This window comes from Lontra canadensis, unplaced genomic scaffold (genome assembly GCF_010015895.1).
Source record: "Lontra canadensis isolate GAN:19392208 unplaced genomic scaffold, GSC_riverotter_1.0 scaffold20, whole genome shotgun sequence".
In the NCBI taxonomy this organism is placed as follows: domain Eukaryota; kingdom Metazoa; phylum Chordata; class Mammalia; order Carnivora; family Mustelidae; genus Lontra; species Lontra canadensis.
The window spans coordinates 21,140,597-21,163,544 of NW_022631014.1; the positions used below are offsets into that span (position 1 = coordinate 21,140,597).

The 22,948-nt window shown below is 37.2% G+C and overlaps 1 pseudogene; it reads right to left on the reverse strand.

The window, feature by feature from the left end:
- Positions 1-357: 357 nt before the first annotated feature.
- LOC116869777 lies at positions 358-2,336 on the reverse strand (annotated as a pseudogene).
- Between the last annotated feature and the right edge of the window lie 20,612 nt (positions 2,337-22,948).

The window sequence follows — 22,948 nt, forward strand, 5'->3', positions numbered from 1 at the left end:
TGGTCTATAATATTTCTACTTAGAAAATAACAAAATACATGGGTATTTTTACTCAGACCATCTATTCAAATATATTTTGAGTGATTCTTTCCTGACTAATTTCTTATCTTGTTCAGTCCCTGCGTGTGCCATCATCTATCTATCTATCTTTCTTTCTTTCTTTCTTTTTCTTTCTTTCTTCCTTTCTTTTTGTCTTATTTGAAGTCTACTTTTCTATCACTCTTTGATTGCCAAGAGAAGCAGAGCAGGACTAGAAGGAAAAAGAACAGAGACTTTGCTTTAGGGTTATGGATATGGAATGCTTTATTGTCATTGGAAGAGATTTTCAAAAAACATTTCCCATTTTTAAATGATTAGTTTTTTTTTTTTTTAGGTTCACTAAATTTATTTTAAAAGTCATAAAACGTTTCTTACAAAAGAGCATTACATTCTGCACACTGCTCTGAATAGATGCCAGGGACAAATGGACTTTGTTACTTTTCCTCCCTGTCCCACCCCCCCAAAATGTTACAGTGACCACAAAGCAAAGTGTTCACAATAATTACATGGGGGGAATTTTTTCTTTTAAACCACCAACAATGAACAAAAATTAAAATTCACTCACTCCGCTGCTGTTTCAAAATTTCAATGTTAGTTTTTGCACGCCCTTCCCCCCCCCCACACTGTTTTTAAGGAACTAAAACATTACATCTGGTGAACAGCAAAGATTTCACTACACCTCAAATGCAGAACACCTATGAAGCAGAGGAATGTTGGCTTTTTAAACAGAAGCAGATAAAAAAAGAAAGATGCAGGACTCCTTCAGTTCTTCACTAGTCTTAGAAAAACTTTCCAGAATACTGCTTCACACTGTTCTGCAGCAAATACTGTGCATTCTGTATCTGGTCCTGTGTTCCTGTAATGGTAATGATCCAATCTTCAGACCCTTCTAGAGGTTCGTCAATTTTGATAGAAGCTCCTGACTCATGACGGATTTGTTTAATCCGCTGACCACCTTTGCCAATAATAGATCCAGCCAAATCTTTGGGAATAGTTACTTGTGTAGTAATAATAGGTCCACCAAGATCACCATATGAGCCACGATCCCCTGCATATATCCGGAGCCACCCTGGGGTTCATAAGCCATCTGCCATTCTGATGGGCTCCATGTATCTATTGCAGAGTCCCAAGTCTCGTCGGCACTGAAACCAACCATGCCATCGTAGCGGTCTCCAGGTCTTCCTCTTCTGTCATAGGCCATTAGATCTCCTCCTCTAGGTAGTGGTAGAGGAGGAAGAGGAAGATTCTGAGCTCTGCTACCACCCCGGCCACCTCGTCCAGGAGGAGGAGGTGGAGGTCCCCGACAAGGGCTCATATCGTCATAATCTCTTCTAGATGGAGGCATAGGACGCCCACGTGGCCAGGAGGCATTCTGTCAAAACCACCTCTTCCCCGCATGGGAAATCCCACAGGGCGCCCACGGGCGGTCATCAAACATCATTGTAAAACCACCATAATCATAGGTTTCATCGTAAAAATTGGGATCATAAGGCTGTGCACGTCCTTTGATGGGAGACTCTGATATAAGATCAAGGATGATCTTGATGCACTCTACAACCCTATCAGGTTTTCCTCCAATAAGCACGACTCTGTCAGTGGAATGAGGACAGCATTCCTGGAAAAGCTTGATTGTTGTCTGTGTATTCTCTCAAAGTTCTTTGATTTTAGCACCTTTGACCCCAATAATTCCTCCTGACAGACTCTGATGAATCAGCAGTCTCAACTTGCAGTCAAAGTCACTTCCTTTATAGTGTTGGTAATTTAAGCATTCCACAGCATCAGATTCGAGCGGGAGCTGGCTGGTTGCAGTGGGTGATGGCAACTGCAGGCCCTCTTCCAAGGTAGGGATGATTTTCTTCAGAATTTCTCCAATTGTTTCAATATCAGCACTGATACTCAATATGCGCTCGGGGCCACTGCTGTCTGGGACTGAAACACTGGCATTGTAGTCTGTACGGAGAGCCTTCATATTCTTGCCTCCTTTTCCAATCACTGCCCCAGCATTCTTCCTCTGAAGCAAAATGCGTAATTCAACCATCTCATCAGTGTTTCTAGATCTTTTAAAAGCTTGTTCCTCTTCCATATCTTCTGCAGGGCGTTTACCAAATTCACCATTGGTTTCGGTGTTGGGGAAGGTTTCCTCTGGCTGTTCAGTTTCCATTTTCTTGTATTAAATGGACACACCAATCAGGTATTATATATCCTTGCAGAGCAGAACTGAATTTCTGGGTGGGACCAACTGACACCCTAGTGCTGCAGTAGCCTGTAGGCCGCAAGAAAGCGGGACGTAGCTAAGACATCGAGGTTGCAGCAGCAGAGAAACAGAGGATAATCTAAATGATTAGTTTTAATGATTAGTTTTAATGATTAATTTAATCATTTTTTAATGGTTAGTTCTTTCTCTGTGCTCATTCCTGCCTTTCTCCTAGCCAGGGAAAATAAATGCCAAATTAAACAAATTTTCCTTTATCCTTTGAGGCATCGATTATCCACAATGGTAGGTATTTTTGTGGTGGTTGTTTTTTCCAAAGAGGTTTTCAGCTTCTTTACGTCTGTGTCACCAATGCAGTTCCTCAGTTCACAACCCTTCCTTATGAAGCTATTAGTGAGGTGTGCACTCTACTTTGTCTTTAAGGATTTGATCTTCTCACATTATTGATTCATTAGTAAAAGTTGAATCATATGTGGTTTTGTAATATAGGTACATTATTAAACTGTATTGGTATATTTTGTTAGGTTTTGGAGGAAGTGTGTGTAAATCTGTTTTTGTGTCATTATTTCCTCCCTTTTTCATAATCTTGTTCTTGGCCTTAAGTGATGACAAAGGCTAATCAAGCAATCTATAATTTTCATCATGGAAATTAAAGACCCTGTGGTCTTTGAGCCCATTGAAAAGACTCCTGTACATCACAGGAAGCCCTTTGTCACAGTGCAGATAGTACAGCACCATCTTTTCAAATTATTGCTCTCTTCTATCATAACAGAGTAACTATCCACATTATATGACAGCAGTGGGAGAGAACATTATGGTAAACACATGTTAAATTAATTCAATAGTAAAGATTTATTGAATTCTAACTACAGGACATGACTTAGGAAATGAGCAAAATAGACATCACCCTGATGCAGCTTACAGTCTAGCGAAACAGATGGGCATACAGTCACACAAACTATAGGAAATTACAATTATGTTAATTGGTACTGAAAAGATGCACATATTGCTAAATGCTATAATGCTGAGATTAAATCTCATCTGGGAAATTAGGGAAAGCTATTTTGAACTAGTAAAAATTGAGCCGAGGTCTAAAGGAATAGATATAGTTAACTAGGGAGAGAGAAAGAGAAAGTTTTTATGTTAAGGGAGAATGCTTTTAGTAATTCAGGTTTCAGGTAAAGCGAAGGGTAGGGTATGTGCAAAGACACTGTGCTGGAAGAGAGCCTACAGCATCAAGGAACTGGGGAAAGTGCCACAGTAGCAAGAATAAAAGAGCTGGAGTGTGGGTGGTACAAATTGAAGATGTGGAGTGGACACGGTATAACTTGAAGCTGAAGAGGTATGTATGGGCCAAATAGCGCAAAACCCAAAGAACATTTTAAGAAATTTGGAGTTTATTCTAAAGCAATGGAAAGTAATAAACAGTTACAAGAAAGAAATGAAAGGGAGAAGTTTGTTTGTTTATTTTTTTAATACAACTTTAGCTTTTGAATACATAAAAGGTTGGAAGAATGAAGGATACATCATTCCCTATAGTAAACTATCCTTTATCTTTTAAACCCCATCTATTCTTCTCAAGATTTTCTTGTGATCTTCAGTATCCAGCTGATTATACTGATGAATTCAGGCTTTGGTATTGACATTTGATCCCTTCCTCTGATTGATACAGCAATTTTGCATATCAACTAGGGACAAGGTAGAAAACATTTTAAGACGAAATGATTTGAGGCTATCCCGTGGCGTCTCACTTTAAGAGGCAACAGATTCAAGAGCTGTAGAATTGCTTAGGGAGTAGAAATAATGCCTAAAATTCCAGACTCTTGATTCTTATGTAAGGCCCCTAGACCTTCCCTCTACTTTACATGGAAACTATTCTAACAATTATGAGATGCAACTTAAGACAGTTTGGAGTCTATAATGAAGGGGGACAAATCAGAGGGGGAGACAAACCATGAGAGACTATGGATTCTGGGAAACAAATGGAGGCTTTTAGATGGGAGATGGGGGGGATGGGTGAGCCTGGTGTTGGGTATTAAGGAGGGCACAGATTGCATGGAGCACTGGGCATTATATGCAAACAATGAATCTTGGAACACAACATCAAAAACTAATGATGTACTGTATAGTGACTAACATAACACAATAAAAAAAAAGACAATTTGGAGTCTACAAATGAATTTCTCAGAAAAAAAATTTGGAGTAAAAGAATAAAGATCATTAGTTAACAGTAACAAAATGCCAAAGTATTTGGTCATGTATTGTCGATAAGCCCAGGACAATTAAAACAAGGAAAGGAAAAAAAAAAGCCAGTTAGGAAAGAATATAGCTTCTTAAAACTTAATCTTGTAATTACAAACCCAACCACATTTTTTCTGGTTTAGTTTGAGTTACTGTATTTCACTATAGATAGTGATGGCCCTCTTCTTTAATACAGGACTTAATCAATTATAACATTATGTACTCTGAAGTCTAAAGTTTAGTGGTTTTTATATAGTAAGAGCTGATGTGATCTTTTTTGAACAAGTGTAGCTATTTCTGAATATTTTGGTCAGACTTTCCAAGAAGTAGTCTAAATTAATGAGCCCTAGTTGTTTGAAAGAAATTAGGCTTTCTGAGAGACAATGGAATAGACATAAATGATCACTTCCCCTGAAAAATTCATTCTGCAGATGTACAATAAGAAAACCCAGACCAATGTACAAGGGGAGAATTTTATTGTCAGTCAGCAGGTCTGGTAGGCCCCAACTTGAAGTAGTTGCATTCAATGAAATATATAAATTATTTTTTTCTGTACTATAGTGTATTGGTCAAGCTCCAAAAATATTGGAAATATATCTCCAGAGCCTTGTCTTTCCCCATTCAGTTGGCTCTTGTTAGAAGAATATCGTATCTTTTTAAATCACTTAATTATTAGAAAACATCATCCACTTCAAAGCTTTTGGTGAAATTACATCTTTAAAAGTATCATTTGTGTGCTGTGATATAGATAGGTAGTCATGATCAGTATTCATCTTGTATGACAGCTATCCCAATTTAAGAGATATGCATAGCATTTGCTTTATAGAAAGATAAATGTCAGTGAAGAGAGAAGAAAAAGAGCATAGAAAAGAAGTTAAGAAAAATAGCTTCTATTTTCATCTCTTTATAGCTATAAAATATATTAAATATATAAACACATTAGTGGTGGATACAATGAAAAGTGGCTTTCAAGATTCCTACCTTCTTATTCATGCCCTGTGAAATTTCTGTCCCTTGACTGTCCTTGGGAACTGTAACTTGCCTCTAATCAATAGAATATGGAAAAGGCGATAAGATGTCCCTGTCATGACAATCTTACATAAGATTTTAACTCATTTTACTAGCAGACTTTCTTTCATGCTTTGAGAAGCAAACAGTTACCTTTTTAAAAATATTTAAATTCAACTTGGGTAATGTATACTATATTATTAGTTTTACGGGTAGGATTTAGTGGTTTATCCATTACATATAACACCCAGGCTCATTACAGCAAATGCCCTCCTTAATACCCATCACCCACTTGCCGCATCCTCTCACCCACTGCCCCTCCAGCAACCCTCATTTGTTTCCTACAGTTGAGTCTCTTATAGTTTTCTTCCCTCTCTGTTCTCATTTTATTTTTCCTTCCCTTCCCCTATGTTCATCTGTTTTTCTTTTTTTAATTCCACATATGAGGGAAATCATATGGTATTTGTTTATTTGCAACTGATTTATTTTGCTTAGCATAACACCCTCTAGTTCTATCCACATTGCTGCAAATGGCAAAATTTTGTTCTTTTTGATGGCTGACTAATATTCCATTGTAGTAATATACCACATCTTCTCTATCCATTCATCAGTCAATGGATATCTGGGCTCTTTCCATATATTGGCTATTGTGAACACTGCAACTATAAATATAGGAAGCATGTGCCTCTTCTAATCAGTATTTTTGTATCTTTTGGGTAAACACTTAATAATGCAATTGCTAGGTCATAGGGTAGGTCTATATTTAACTTTTTGAGAAACCTCATACTCTTTTCCAGAGTGGCTGCAACCAGCTTGCATTCTCATCAACAGTGTAAAGTTTTCCCCTTTCTCTGCATCCTCACCAACATCTGCTTCCCAAATTGTTAATTTTAGTTATTCTGACCAGTGTGAGATGGTATCTCATTATGGTTTTGATTTGTATTTCCCTGATGCCAAGTGTTGTTGAGCAGTTTTTCATGTGTCTGTTGGCCATCTGTATGTCTTCTTTGCAGAAATGTCTGTTCATGTCTTCTGCCCATTTCTTGACTGGATTATTTGTTTTTTGGATGTTGAGTTTGCTAAGTTCTTTAGAGATTTTGGATACCAGCCCTTTATCTGATAAGTCATTTGCAAAAGCCTTTTCCCATTCCATAGGTTGCTTTTTGGTTTTCTTGACACTTTCCTTTTCTGTGAAAAAACTTTTTATCCTGATGAAGTCCCAATAAAACTCGTTGTTTCTCTCTACATGGCCTTACATCTATCTTCCACTTCGCCAATGTTTTGTACTTTTTATGACTTGTGTACATTGTGTTTAAGTGTTTAATTATACCTTTGTATATATATGTGCATATACATATGTGCTCAATTATAGAATTTTATGTTCTATAGAATTATATGTTCTATAGAATTATGTTCTATAGAATGTTCTATAGAATTATGTTCTATAGAATGTTCTATAGAATTAGTTCTATAGAATTAGAAGTTTATGTTCTCCTCTTATTCCTGATAGTATTTTATTTATTTCTTACAGTTTTTATTTACTTTTTAAAATATATCTATTTTATTTTTATTAACATATAATGTATTATTTAGTTTTTAGTTACTTTTTAATGTCTGTCTTTTAAATTCTATTTTAACAAATGGTTTAATGAACTAAATCACATGAATAACATGTTATCAGTATACCTTGATTCTCACACATGTATCTTGTGATTGTCGTGTGGATCTTGCACTCATGACATACCTGTAGATCTGGGTTAAGGATCTATGGCTGCCCCTGCCAGTTGTTCCAAGAGTATGGCCAGGTTTATGTTAATTTCTTTGTTAGGAGTTTCTCCACCACCCAGGCTGTTTAAATTGGAATCTCAAATCCAGGCAAGGTAACCTAAGTAAATTCTAAGTACATTTTGTTTTTGCTTTTGTCCAACTTCAACCACCTCCTTTGTCCTCCCTGCACCAGCTGAAAGAGGTTTATTTCTCACCTGCACTTGGACTACACATGGACCTTTCTGATGTATCCCACTTTAAGAGGCAGTCTCAGTTCTAAGGCTACCCCTTGAAAGTGCAGAATTTTCCATCTCCTCTCCCTGATTGTGGAGTGTGGTATCCTCTTATCCCCTTACTGCAGGGAAGCTGCAGAAGTAGATTGTGAAATTACTTTTCTGGTTTTCAGTTTTCTTTATTCCTTCCTGGTCCTTGGCAATTTTCTTTGGAAGCTTGTTGAGGCCATTTGTGCTTTTAAAAGACTATTTGTTATATTTTATCTAACATTTCTGGTTATTTCTATATAGAGCTTTCTCAGGGTATCCAGTTTTTCAGAAAGCCTTTCGAGGTGCAGGTAGCACTTTAACCCTGTCTTAAAGAGGTACTGCAGTATTAGCGATGTGCGTTAGGATGTAATACATCCTTTCTCCATAACAATCTCTTTTGTAAAGTACAATACTTTTTCTGTTTGTATGGTGCTGGGCTTTCAATTAATTTACTGTGAATAATCACTTGCCAGCTCAGAGAGAGAAAATAAGCTGACAGTGATAAAAAGATGCCCAAGTACATACTACAATCCCTTTTCTATGCAGTTTAAGAGCATACAAAACCAGTAAATGATTATAGAAGCCAGATGGAGTTATCTTTGTGTTTAGTGACTGGGTAGAGGTTCAGGGTAAACTTCTGGAGTGTTGCAATGTTTATATCCTGATCACACTGGTGATTACATGGCTGTTTAATTATAGACAAATTCATCACACTGTATACTTAAGATTATTATTTTTATGCCATATTTGTTACAGCTTAATTTTTTTGGGAAAAAAAAAGATATCCAAGATGACTTAGATAAGCCATACTCAGAAATTTCAGAGCCATTAGATTGATCTTAACCCCACTAGTTTCTTTTTCTTTTATTTTAGCTTTTAAATTTTTAACACTTTTAAATGTTAATGATTTCTTCAAAACTGAATTCCCAACATTGTAAGAATTAGTGTCCTTTTCTAGAAGTGGAGGTGGGAATTAAGAATTTGTATAAACTGACACTCTTCCCGGTCGGGCCTCGACAGACATTATTAATCTATCACAGTTTCCTTTCTCCTGTTTCTGTGCAAAGCCCTATAATCCTTTTGAAACACAGCTAATCTGGCAGCCATCACCAATCAATTAGGGTTGGAGAGAAGTAACTGTATTTGAAATGCCTGGAGTGGATAATCTCTAAGGGAAGGCCAATGTCATCTTTTATGGCTCTGAGTGACTTATTTTGCCTGACTATCATTAAGTTAAGAGACAAGTTTCAGGAGAAAGTGAATATTTATTGTTTACCTTTTGTTTTTCAAAACAAGCCCTCCTTGGTGATTTGTTAATTGTCTATCCTTATATGAATTTGTTCTTGAAACTCAAGATAATACTGGTTTCTTTTAAATTCAGTCATCTCCAGGATGTTGATTATGCTGAGTTGATCAATTCTAGTCAAGTACAGAAGGTAAAGGCAAAAAAAACAAACCAAAATAAACAAAGAAAAAAAACCCAAAAAACAGAAAAACCCAAAAACCTAACAAAGAAAGCCATTGGCTCACAATTTATAATAATTTGGGAACACTGTGTTCCACTCCAAGGTTTACTCCAATTGCATAAGTATGAGGTGTTTCCTTTCTTTGGGCTGTTATCAGAAGTTCTGTAGGTCTACCTGAAGTATCACAGGTCTTTATTATATGCTTGGCAGAAATGATGGAGGTATGGGGGGAAGGTGGTAGAAAGCAGCAGCAAAAAAGGGAACATCAGTCTCTTTGTGCTTGATTTGTGATATAATATAACTTAGAAGACTCAAACCTTTGTTAAATACTGTTTTGAGACCAATTATTTGCTCTAATTGCATTTCGAGGAAGACCTCTAAGAGGAATTAAATTTCAAAGATAACAGATTTTTTGTTTTGTTCCTCTTGTTGGAGTCCATGATTTTCAATGATAAATTACAAATCCTTAAAGAAATGCCTCTGATATTCATAAGTCCATATATTGCTTTTATCTTCATGCATACCATCTTTTAAAAGAAGCATGTTCACTCAAAAACTGCATTTTTTCACTCATACAAGTTTTGCCAATTTTTGTAAACCACAGAATGTTTTCTTCTTTTTTTTCCCCCTACAGAATGTTGTTTTCATTTGGGGTCCCCTACAAAGACAGTCTGAGAAAAGGACTCCAGTACTGGGGATTCATTATGGAAGTGATCCCAAGAAGCAGGAATGAGGGAACAGAGAGAGGGGGAAAAAAAAAAAAGAAGAAGAAGAAGAAAAGCCAGGTAAAGATTTGTCATCAGTGTCCTTCCTATAAACAAAAGGGTCTTGATTCTACCAGGCTCTCCTGAGGAGCAGGTAGGACAACTCCCAGGATTGTCCAGCTGCAGATGGGAAGCCAGCTTGGGTACTCATCCCACGGCCCCACCTCCTTGGATGAGGGTTACTTCTAGGACATTAAGGAGTTAACATACTTCCAGAACTAGCTTGTGAGCCCAGCCCACTGAGCATAGGAACTTTAGAAAAGTCCCTTATTAGAACCCAGAGGCCTAGGTATTTGCTCTATATGCCAGCAGCGCAAGGTGGGTGGGCTGGACTCAGAGAAAGACAAATACCATATGATTTCACTTACATGTGGAATCTAACAAACAAAACAAATGGACAAACAAACTCCCTCAAATACAGAGAACAATCTGGTGGTTGTCAGGGGGGAGGTTCGTGGGGGAGAAGGACAAAAGTGGTGAAGAGGATTAAAAGGTACAAACTTCCAACTATAAAATAAGTAAGTACGGAGATGAACATTACCACTTAAGGAATACAGGTTATGGCACTGTACTAGAGGTGTGTGGTGATGATGGATGGGAGCTACACTGTGGGGGCACTGCATAACGTACGGAGCTGCTGAATCACTGTGTCATATACCTGAAACTGATGCAACATTGTGTTTCAGTTCTACCAATCAATCACAGAGATGAAAAGTGCAGCACATGTAATATAGGCCACGATGTTATTGTAGTGCTGTGTGTTGAGCACAGAATTGTGAAATCCCAATGTTGTGCCCCTGCAGATAATATAGCACTATATGCCAATGCTACTTCAATAACACATAAAGTAAATAAAAAGTATAATATAAAAACAAAAACTGCCCCTGTAGCTGTATCTGAAATCAGAGGTGGGTTAAGGGACTACATCACACAGTAACAATACAGCAAGAACTTCTCATTAATAGGGAGAGAGATAGTGATTCTTCCTAAGGCAACAATAGTCTATGCAAAAGCGAATGAATTTGGCAAGTTAGGGAAATTTACACCGATTATTCAATTTTCTTGATTACTTCCTACAGCATTTCTAACTGTAGCAGCGAGGTCTGGACTTTCCTGAAGCGCTGAAAACTGCATTGATGTTCAATCCTTCAATCCTTCTTCCCGTGGGAGTACCAATTGTTCATATCAGGAATTTCAGCTAAACATTAAAACCAAGCAGTAGGATGAAACTGCCAGACTGTACAAAGGAGGACATGTATTTAAGCTTCCTGCCAGAAGTTAGCTTGTAAAAGAAGGTCCTGGTTAACCCATGTAAATCTCTACAAAGCAACATGAAATAATAAAGAGAATATGTGTGTCACATATGAAGTCAAAGATGGGTATGTTTGCTGTTCTTTTCTCTTTTTGGAAAAGGGAGTGTTTCACATGAGCATGTGTTTTTTTTGTTGTTGTTGTTTTATTTTCTCTATATTCCTATTGAAAAAATAATGTAAGAACATGAGTCCTTTTTTTTTTTTTAAAGGGACTTCATTTTTTTAGAGCAGTTTTATGTTCATGGTAAAAGCGAGAAAAAGAGAGTTTCCTGTATAGCCCTTCTTGTCCCCAGATGCATACCTCCCCCATTATCAATAGTACCCACTAGAATTGTGCACTTCTTATAGTTGATGAACCTACACGGACATATCATAATCAACCAAAGTCCATATTTCTTATGAGGGTGTTGTGCATTCCTTGGGTGTGGATAAATGTACAATGACAAGTATTCTTCATTATAATATCGCCCAGAATATTTTTACCACCCTAAAAATCCTCCATGTTCCAACTACTTATTCCCTGTCCCCACCCCAGCCCCTGGATACCACTGATCTTTTTACTGTCTCTGTAATTTTGCCTCATGAGTACTTTTATGAATTCAAAGTTATATTTGGATAAGTGAGTGCTCTCCAAACTTCATATCAAAGTGGTATCTAAGTAGATGACATTTATTTCATCCCAAAAAAGTCCAGTTTCATTTAAAAAATGTGTTAATTGCTACAGCAATTACTTGTGAAATATTATTATTTCTCTAAAAATAATACACTATTATTTTTCTCCATTTATAGTTTTTACATACGCCAGTTAGTAATGTAAATAAAGATCATAATGAAATTGTCATTTCAAATACATTCAACTGAAACTGGAGTAATCTGAGTAACAGGATTGTTTTCCAACTGCTACAATAAAGATACAACTTAGAAAACTATCATCTGATGATGTTTCTTGAATTTATACCTAACTTAAGTTTTTACTTGCAAATGAAATCGCATACAGCACTTTCAATTTTTTTCTATTTAAATATACTTTGCAAACTACACTCATGGGTATTTTTCTTAAGATATTAATCCTCATAAAATAATTGAGAAATGCCTAGACATTCTCTAGGTCTTATCAGAGATGCAGACAGTGTTTGGGAATGTTTGCCATAGTATTGTTTATAGCTGGAAATCTAAATCTTAATTGGGGATTGGTTAAATATCATATGGCTCACTGACTCCATAAAATATTCTTCATGCACTAAAATTATGTTTTGAGAAATATTTAATCACACGGAAAATTATTTTATATATATCACGAAAGTATGATCCTCCCTTTGTAAAATCCACAGACGTAAACAAGTGATTGACATCATTTGGAATGCATATCATTAGGTTAATTAAAACACTGATATTTAAATTTTATTTGTATGCTTTTCTATATTTTCCACTTTTTCATAATTTATATTCATACAAATATTAATCATTTAAAAAGAAAAGCCACCTGAACATCTCCACCTGAATTTAAACTTGGATTTTATTTTATTTTATTTTTAAATTGTACTTATTTATTTGACAGAGAGAGAGTGAGAGAGCACAAACAGGGGGAGCAGCAGAGGGAGAGGGAGAAGCAGGTTTCCCACTGTGCAAGGAGCCTGACATGGGGCTCAATCCAGGGTTCGTGACCTGAGCCTAAGGCAGGTGTCCAATGGACTAAGCCACTGAGGTGCCCTAAACTTGGACTTTAAAACCTGAATTCTCTTTGCCACGGTTACCCAATGCTGTTGGGGAAGGTCATCAAAAAGATGTGACCACTGGTTGACCCATGAGCTGGACCTGGGCACTTAGAAGTCCTCACCTTCTCCTCTGTCTTTGGAATGTGGGTTCTTCTTGCCTTTCCTGCTCCCAAAGGCTGCTCCAAGGACATGGCCTTGAGATGGTGATATGGTGTTTAGAACATCTGCACAGTATATGTGACTGAAAGCTTCTTTATAAACTTCTAAGATGTGGCAGACAGGTCCAGGGATCCACTCGTCTTGCTGCCACCCAAGGCAAGCCTCCTGTGTAAGTTCTCTTTGCTTATTATGCCTGTCACCTACCCACCTGGAGGTGCTTGCCTCTTCATCTCTCTCTGGCCTCTGGATATAGGGGGCCAGCTTCAGATTGTACCTGGGATGCTCCAAGGAAGTTACAAACCAACAAATGCCCACTGTATCTTGGAGACATTACGAATCAGAAAAAAGAAAGAATTTGAAAGAATTACCAGTTTTAACATACCAGATATTAGCTGTAAAATTATAATTATAAGTGATAAAAGCTTACTTTTCATACTATAGAGACAGTCACCCCACTCAATCCCTTAATATTGTGTGTAAATAAGCCTCACTTCTCCATTCTATAAACTAAAATATCAAACTTAGTGATATTAAACAAAGATGTTGTTGTTTCTGTTTCTGTTTGTGAGAGTGGGGTAATAAATCCCTAATTTTTTCTCATTAATTTTTATATAATATATTCAGATTATTTTGTCTGATTACTGAAAGTAATACTAAGCAAGGTACATTTGTGTTATTCAGGAAGTCCTATACTCACCTTGCAGTTGATGTCTCACTCTGCCATTGATGAACGCAGTAAATGAAGTTTTTCCTTTTTTTCAAGTATTTTGTTTGTAAAAGGAAAATCCATGCTGGCCGAATTTTTTTGGAACAAAATGACAAGCACAATAACTTAGTTGTTCAGAGCAGGAGTTTCTGTCATATCATATGCTCTATTTGCTACATTATCATAGGAACATTCATCCATCCATTTATTTATCTTTTTTTACATCAAAATTTTATTTGCACCCGAGAGGCACTCTAACTTGATGATTAGGTAGGAACTCTGAACTGGGTCACCTGGGCTCAAGTCTGTTCTATACTATTCTTACTGTGGGACTTTGACCAAGTTACATATCCTCTTCTGCCTCCATTTTCTCATCTGTAAATAGGAATGAAACAATAATTCCCTCATAAGTTTATTATAAAATTATACGGATGGATGGAAGGATGAATAGATAGGTGCATACATATGTAGAAAGATAGATAATACATAGTAGCACATAGTAACATAAGTGACTGCCAGGAGTACTACTATATGCTTTTTTTATTAATATATAAAATATATATAAACTACAGCTCTGTGATTCATCAGTCTTACACAATTCACAGCACTCACCATAGCACATACCCTCCCCAATGCCCATAACCCAGCCTCCGCATCCATCTCACCCCCTCCCCTCCAGCAACCCTCAGTTTGTTTCCCGAGATTAAGTCTCTTACAGTTTATCTCCCTCTCTGGTTTCATCTTGTTTCATTTTTCCCTCCCTTCCCCTATGATCCTCCATCTTGTTTCTCAAATTCCTCCTATCAGTGAGATCATAAGATAATTGTATTTCTCTGATTGATTTATTTCATTTAGCATAATACCCTCTAGTTCCATCCACATTGTTGGACATGGCAAGATTTCAGGTTTTTTGATGGCTGCATAGTATTCCATTGTATACCACATCTTCTTTATCCGTTTATCTGTTGATGGGAATCTATGCTCTTTCTATAGTTTGGTTATTGTGGACATTGTTGCTATAAACATTAGGGTACATGTGCCCCTTCAGATCACGACCTTTGTATCTTTGGGGTAAATACCCAGGAGTGCAATTGCCGGGTCATACTACTATATGTTTTTAGGTTTTCTATCCTATAATGCAGTTAATATTATCTATTCTAAAGTGTTATTGTTTGTCAAATCTTGGTATGGGGATTATCAATTAGCAAGAGCTCAGTGGACTTATATGTCAGCAGTGTGATCACCATATTTTATTTTATATGAAAAAAACTGGGGGAAAGAATTTCTAAAACTTCTTGAAATGTTGACATGTCTCAGGTCCTACCTGGCTTACCAATGCAGCATGGTTTATTGCAGAGAGTTGATAAAGAGAACTCAAGCATTCCAGCCACAGAGCTTACGCTGCAAAGGTCAAAGAGCTTTGGCTCTTTGTTTTGAGAAATATTTGGACATAAGGAACCTGCTGCTGGATATTCTTTTTAGAGTTTCCTCCAAGTCTGAATGTCACATGTCACATGACATGTCAAAAGACCGAGGACAGTCTCTTCTGAAAACAGCAATAAACTAAAAGCACAAGATTTTCTTGTAGAATCAACTGTTTCTCATTTGTTCCCATGAGGACGGCATCAAACTATGTGCAGATGAGAAGACTGAGTAACAGCAAGAAAACAAGTGATAAAGCCAGAATCAGACTCAGATGTGTATATGCCTGGGTAACTCAGAGCCGCTCTAACAAATGAACATTCATCCTGGATCAGCTTTGGATATGTGACCTTGAGCAAATCACAATATCCTCAACAGAATCTCCACTTTGTCTATCCAATATGGCTATTAGGAGGACCACAACCATCAATAAATCTACTTGTCTGCTTGACACTTACTTCAGACAGGTTTTTTTTCCCCCTTTTTAGAGAGAGAGAGAGAGAAAGAGAGCATGGAGTGGGTTGGGGGGGCAGTGCTCAGAGGCAGAGGGAGAGAGAATCTTAAACAGATTCCACACTCAGCATGACCCCAACTTAGGGCTCGATCTCACAACTTTGAGATCATGACCTGACCAAAATCAAGAATCAGATGCTTAACTGACTGAGCCACCCAGAAACCCCTAGAGAGTTACTTTAAAAAAATTATATTGCAATTGTCCTGTCCTGGATCATTCTGCTACCCCCACCCACAAAATTAAAAAAAAATAAATAAAAACCTAAAATAAATTAAATTAAAAAAAATCAAAATAAATAAAATTCTTGTTGCCCCATAAGTCAATCATATTCGTTGAAGGTCTTTTGTATGCTCTTGAGTCTTCTGAAATAGGGTACACAGCTTCAGAAACAAAGGAAAAACAGAATTTTTCCAACATCATTTTGTTACGAGTTGCACATGGAAATTGATGACTGCTCATGTGTGAATAAGGAGGTCAGTTTAACAAAGGGGAATATTCCAATACTGATGCCTACACCCCTGGCCCAGCTGCCCTGAAAATGCATCTACTCTCTCAGGGTGCCCACTATCACTTAGGACTCCAGAGCCTCTGCCCATCTGTCCTAGATTTCCCTTTAACAACAGGTGCATGCATAACTGAGAGATGGTTTTATTGCATCTCGATGTCATGGCTGCAGCTGCTGGAATATAAATCAACTGGAGGCCACTCCAGCACTTCTTTTTAAATCTAAGTGAGATGTACAAAGAGGAAATGTCTTAATATTTTCTAGTTTTTTAACAGACTAGGAGATTGCAAAAACTTCTTCTGTGAAAAGTTCCGAAAACTGATTTTAGCATCTCAACTAAGACTCAAAGTCAGGGATGTCTTTGTGGATGTCATGTGACGATTAAAGGAGGAATAAACTAAGTATAGAACATATTATCAGGGCTTAAAGCACAGCAATCAATCATTATTTTTGCAGATTTGCGGATTTCACTCCAATAGTATTCTTTTTTTTGTCTCTTCTTTTACTTCTCTCTAACTTTTGTACCGTGTAACACTGAGAGGTTACCATCATTGAAACCAGCTCATTTGCAGGCAAAAGAAATCCTCAAACTCCCTAGTTAAACAACATGCTTTTCATTTGCACTAAATAAGGTAAGAGAAGGTAAGATGGTATCTGTGGACTCTTGCAAAACTGTTCTGTATGTGCATTACCAAGGTTCTTTCCTTCTTTCTCAGTGTGTGTATGTGTGTATGTGTGTGTGTGTGTGTGTGTGTTCACCATCGCTGAAATTGTGAGGTTTAATTTGGTGGGGCACTCTCCAGTCTGTAACTAATAGGAAAATTAGCTATGGCTCTGAAGAGCTTTTAAAGACTGGTTACAACAATGGAGTATTACACTCTGCCACCATCCAGTCTTTGAGAATGGAAGAAACTGAATTTTAAGTAACTCTTTCAATACCTCCTTTCAACACATGTTTAATAGTACATGTCCTTTAACCAAAGAACACAGATGGTACAATGAGGTTTTAATTAGATTTCACGTTCAATGCAATTAGTTACAGTTGCAAATGTAAAATCTACAATAGAGCATTAAGAAATAACTTTATCAAGTCACTTCAATTTGTTAGGTCACTGGCCTTTGTGGATTGTAGTGGGCACATAACAGCTCAAGATAACAGTAGTGTGAATTCATATTTAAAACATATGCCATGGGTCAAAATTGTGTCTGCTTTGCACGCCTAGCAATGGTCTTTCTCAGCTTCTCTGAAAATGAAAATATGAATGAAGATGAAAATCTCACCAACACTGATAGAAAACCTCATTCCAGAATCTGGAGGGAACTATTCCAAAAATGAGGTCAGTTGAACTGGATTAGAAGCTAAAGCACAGCCACAGACATCTGAAATGCTCCTTGTGATGTAAGTAGACTAGCGTTCATTTAAAAAAAAAAAATTGGGAAGGGGTGGGTGGCAGCACAGGAACTAGAAAGATAATTGGTGTATCTCTCATAGTTTTGTCTTGACCAAATATTCAAAAAGTAAATAAGGAACACTGCACGCCCTCTTAGACCTCTCCTTGCTCCTACTCTTACTGTGTGTTGCTTTTTGAGATGTCTGAACATTGTTTATTTACTATGCCTCAGTAGTGCCTCCTACTTCCATGCCCTCATCCTCATGTAAAAAATCCATTCAAAACAGGAATCAAGGGAAAAGATTAGGCCTCGGAAGTAGGGTGGGGATGGTCAGAGAGTTAGGCATTATGTCTTGATGAGCTGTGGCTCCTACAAGGAAACCAGGAGATGCTGACAGGGAAGATCCTATTAGCAGGGCATGATGAAGGCGGTGATGGTCCCTGTGCTGTAATTATCTCAGAAAAATAGGGAAAGAGGAGGTGGGGACAGACAGTGATTTTGTATCAGTCAATTAGAGACACATGGAATGAGAAATAGAAATATGTTTCTGGGGACATGCCAACATTCATTAGTTGATAGTGTAGGTCCTGGGTCACTGTGTTTAAAAAAGTTCTTGTTTGTCCATATCACTATCTACCATGGGTGAAGGAGGATTGATTGATTGTAAACATCTGCCCATAACATTTGATTCAATAAATCAAAGTATATTCATTATAATGGTTAACTTGTATGTGTCAGCTAGGCTAGACCATGAGGTACCTAGATACTTGCTCAGGTATTATTCTGGATATTTCTGGGAACAATTAATATTCAAATCAGTGGACTTAAAATAAAGTCGAATGCTCTCCATAATGTGGGTGGGCCTCATCTAACAGCTAAAGGTCTTAGTAGGCCAAGCAACAAACGTGCCCCTGAGTAAGAGAGAATTCTCCAGCTGACTGCCTTTAAATTTTATCTGCCGCATTGACTCTTTCTGCCTAATGGTCTTTGAATTGGAACATCAGTTCTCCCTGGGTCTCCTGTACCCAGGCTCACCCTACAGATTTTGGACTTAACCAATACTTACAATTATATGAGCCAATTCCTTATACTAAATCCATCTCTCTCTTGCTCTTTCTCCCTGTATACACACACACACACACACACACACACACACACACACAAACACAGACACACACACACTGATTAAATGAGGCTCACCCACATATAAACCTTTGTGTGTGTTTTATATGTATCTTATTAGTTCTTTTTCTCTAGAGAGCCCTGACTTCTTATGTACATATTAATAAAGAACAATCTTACTAAAATCATATTGTAAAGGGTATTAAAGCTCAGAAAACACTCCTTATTTGATGTAAAGTTAAAAGGATGAAAACCAATACTGTCCATACAGTATTAGTGCAGTTATGTAACACAAAGAAAGTTTGAAGGAAATTTAGTAAACATTAGTAATGGCCACCTCTGCTTATTAAGATTATTGGATAATTTCATCTTTTTATTTGTCCAGATTTCTGAATCCTTTATGGTGAATATGCAGTGCTCCTTAATCAGTAGGAAAAATGTTATTATTTTTTTAATCATGTAAGCAGCCTAAAAGTTAAGTATCATGTTTAAGATTTTGCCTCATAAAAGGAAGAATAAAGAAGAATTCAGTTCCCATGAAAACAAAAACAAAGCATATGTCAAAAACTTGAAGTAACAGTTTCTTTCTGCAGGTATCCTATCTGAGCAGATGGCATTTAAGAAAGGAATCATTGGGGGCGCCTGGGTGGTTCAGTGGGTTAAAGCCGCTGCCTTCAGCTCAGGTCATGACCTCAGGGTCCTGGGATCGAGCCCCACATCGGGCTCTCTGCTCAGCAGGGAGCCTGCTTCCCCCCTCTTTCTCTGCCTGCCTCTCTGCCTACTTCTGCTTCCTCTCTCTGTCAAATAAGTAAGTAAAACCTTCAAAAAAAAAAAAAAAAAAGAAAGAAATCACTGCATCTTAGTAGAAGGCAGAGGTGTAAGTTCCTCAAAAGGCAACATTGAAAAGATATGACTTTGAGGGTATCCCTGTGCCTTTTTTTAATACCCCACTCTATATATTTGTAGCTATTCCGTCCACAGAGATTTGTTTTCAGGGGACCAGACATCCCTAATCTTCAGTTCTTGGTATGGCATAAAATACAAGACAAGAAAAGAATGAGAAATTAAAAAAAAAAAAAAAAGACTCCATATTTTCTACTGTGGGGTTATGATTTTCTCTTTTTTATTACTCATCAGTAGAACACAGCTTAATGTAAAACTGAATAGAAATTCCATCCTGGGATTGCTATTCATTCATTCATTCCTATTAAAGTAACATAACTTATCAAAAGGTTAACTGGTGTGTGTTTATGAATAATACAGATACAGGTCCATATGTATATATTTGTATTTACTTATGTATTTGTATATATACATTCTATATGTATGATATAATGTGACACACACACACACATATATATGTGTGTGTATATATATTTATATTTATATTATATGTATATATATTTATATGTATATATGTATATATGTATATTTTTGTCTTTTGGTCTTCCTTCAGCTTCTTTCCCTTCTTTCTCTTTCTTTCCCTTCTTTCACCTTCCCTTCTCACCCATGGTGGCGACTCTAATTCTGTCCTCTTTACCTCTTAATCTTTAAATGAAGGGACATTGTGAGCTGGTGTTAGTTTCAGAAGTTTAGTACTTACAATAGTTGAGTATTTTATTTGACTTCTTTCTTCATGATTTGAAAAATAATAAATGATGAGTTGTTTCTCCTTTCTCCTCCCCTTCTCCCCCTCCTCATCCTCCTTTTCATTTTTGAGTATCTAGTTTCTAGTATCTGAGTAACTTGCTGAGTGACTAAACATGGTTTCCAGGTGTAAATCTGGGATAACAAGGGCGATCTTGTAGGGTTTTGTGAGTGTTCAGCAGCTAGTAAAGTTAATCTTCAGGATGGTTTGGGGAATTAGGAGCATTGCTCAACACCTGTACCTTCCCTACCATTTTCTCTCAGAGAAAGAATCTTTTCTGTTTTCAGCGAACTTTTTGTCTCTGTGTTGTAATTGTTCCTTTATCTTTTGTACTTTTCTCCCTCACCTTCTTCATAAACTCCATCTTTTCTTCATTCCTTTTCTACCTTCTATATGCAGATTTGAGAAAAGACATAAATTGACCTGATCGCCATCAAAAACTAAGGATAGGTGTAGTTCACCTTCTGGCAGAAGCCCAGAAATCTTCATGCACAACAGAAGAAAGCCTCGACTGGGGGCAGGTAAAAGCAGAAGCTTATGTCATCTGGGGTGAATGCTGATGGTACAAATAACTTCCTATATAACTTTGAGGAGGTTCCCTCACATTCTCAACTTCATTCTTTCTTCTCTAAAGCGGGAATAATAATAGTTTTCCTATGCAGCAAATATTAGTTTTAAATGAATGAATATATGTGAGTAAACAAAGAAATGGCAAGTTTGGTGGACAAAACCTGACCAACATTAGCAGATCCATGTTTCAGCCAAATATATAACTCTCTTATGAGGGATAAGGTAAATCCCTTAATAAATATTGACTATTCTTGTTATTAGGACCATCACCCAAAAAAACAACAACGACAAAGTAAAATGTTTCCTTTAGAGTATCAATGGTGTCTGAATGGATCTGGGGATATGGGCATTTTATTGGACTGAAGGTGTGTGGTGGATGGAACAGCAGCCTTCCCAAAAGATATGTCCCGCTCCACATCCCTGGAACTTGTGGACATTACCTTATCTGGAGAAAGAATCTTTGCAGATACAATTAGTTTAAAGATCTTGAGATGGGGGAAATTATCCTGTATTACCTGAGTGGAACCTAAAATTACTTACGTTCATATAAAAATGATACAAAGGGAAACCTGACAGAAGAGGAGAGGGCAACGTGACCACAGAGGTAAAGGTTGGAGTGAAGTGTGACAAACTAAGAAATGCCAAAAGCCAGGAGAAATTGAAAGATGGAAGGAATGGATCTCCCCCTGGAGTTTAGGGAGGACACTCAGCCCTGCCAACACCTTGACTTAGGCCAAGTAATGCTGATTTTGTACTATTGGCCTCCAGAATTGTGAAAGAATGAATATTTGTTGTTTTGAATCACCAAGTTTATGGCAATTTATTCCAGAGTCTCTAGAAAAATAATACAGAGGGCAACAAAATCCTTTGGCCCCAGTCAGGTAATTCAGAGAGAACAAGTTCCCTCTCTGAAGTTCTAATCCCTCCAAACCCATCAGATCTCATTTTCAATTTCATGGCCCCAATTGGCTGCTGCAGTAGACCTTTAGGAAAGCCTGTGAAGTTGAAAATGGGCACCCTCTTAAATGCCTACAAGTGTAATGATACATGGCTGTCTGTCTCTGCCCACAAGAAGACAGCATCCTCATGCTCTGTGTGTTGAACAACCCACAGACAGAAATAAATAAATAAAATAAAATAAAATAAACTCAGAAAATTCAAAAACAATCCTACAAAGACCCTGAAACTTCTTTGTATTTAGGAAAGAACTTTCCAGCCAAGCACTCTTATCCAATTGTTCATTAATTACATAACAATTATTACAGAATGAATTCATATGGAAAAGTGAGTTCTGCTATGTACCAGATTTTACACTCATCTAACTTAATTCTTTTGGTGGTTGTTCAAGTTTATGATACCTGAATAGTCTCCCTTGTTGACGTCCTAAAGGCCTAAAATATCTGTCACATATTTAGACTCATATGATACTTCAGTCGGAAACTTGTACCTTTCTTTTTTCCTTTTTCTGTTTAGAAGAAAGCATGAATTGATATTTATCCTGTTGTTTAAGGAATATATGTAAAGTGTTTCTTCCTTATACCGACTTTGTATTTCAAAGTTCCTAAAGACTCATTTTAAAGTAAATGGCTATTTTGATAGTTAAAAGACAAAATTTGCTGGCAAAGCAAATTGTTTCTTTGCCATGTAAGCAATCATGGGTAGCCAGTCACCTTGGCTATATTATGTTGATAACCTATGTACATGCCTGGGTAGAAATTCCCTTTGTCACATTGACCTCTACTGGATGGAATGTCACACCAATCCAGCTCATACAGAAACTTCCTCCTGTTGCTTAAGGCTTCAGTCTGAACCCCCAGGGGAAATAAAAAAAGGGGGACGGAGGGAAATATAGCAACAAAAAGGGAAACAAACAAAGTAAACAATTGGTGGTAGTGTAGAACAAAAAGATTGTAGTGAAGCAAAAAAAAAAAAAAAGAGAGAGAGAGAGAGAAAGAAGGAAAGAAAGGAATACATAAAAGGCAGAAATTTTGAAGTGCTGAGGAAGAAAGCCTACAGCCCTATCAATCATTAGCAGTCTCTCTGCCTGGTCAAAAGAGGTCATATGCAATTTGACAGTTTTCTAGTTAAGTTGAGGGTATAATTAATGGTCAATAAACTTGAT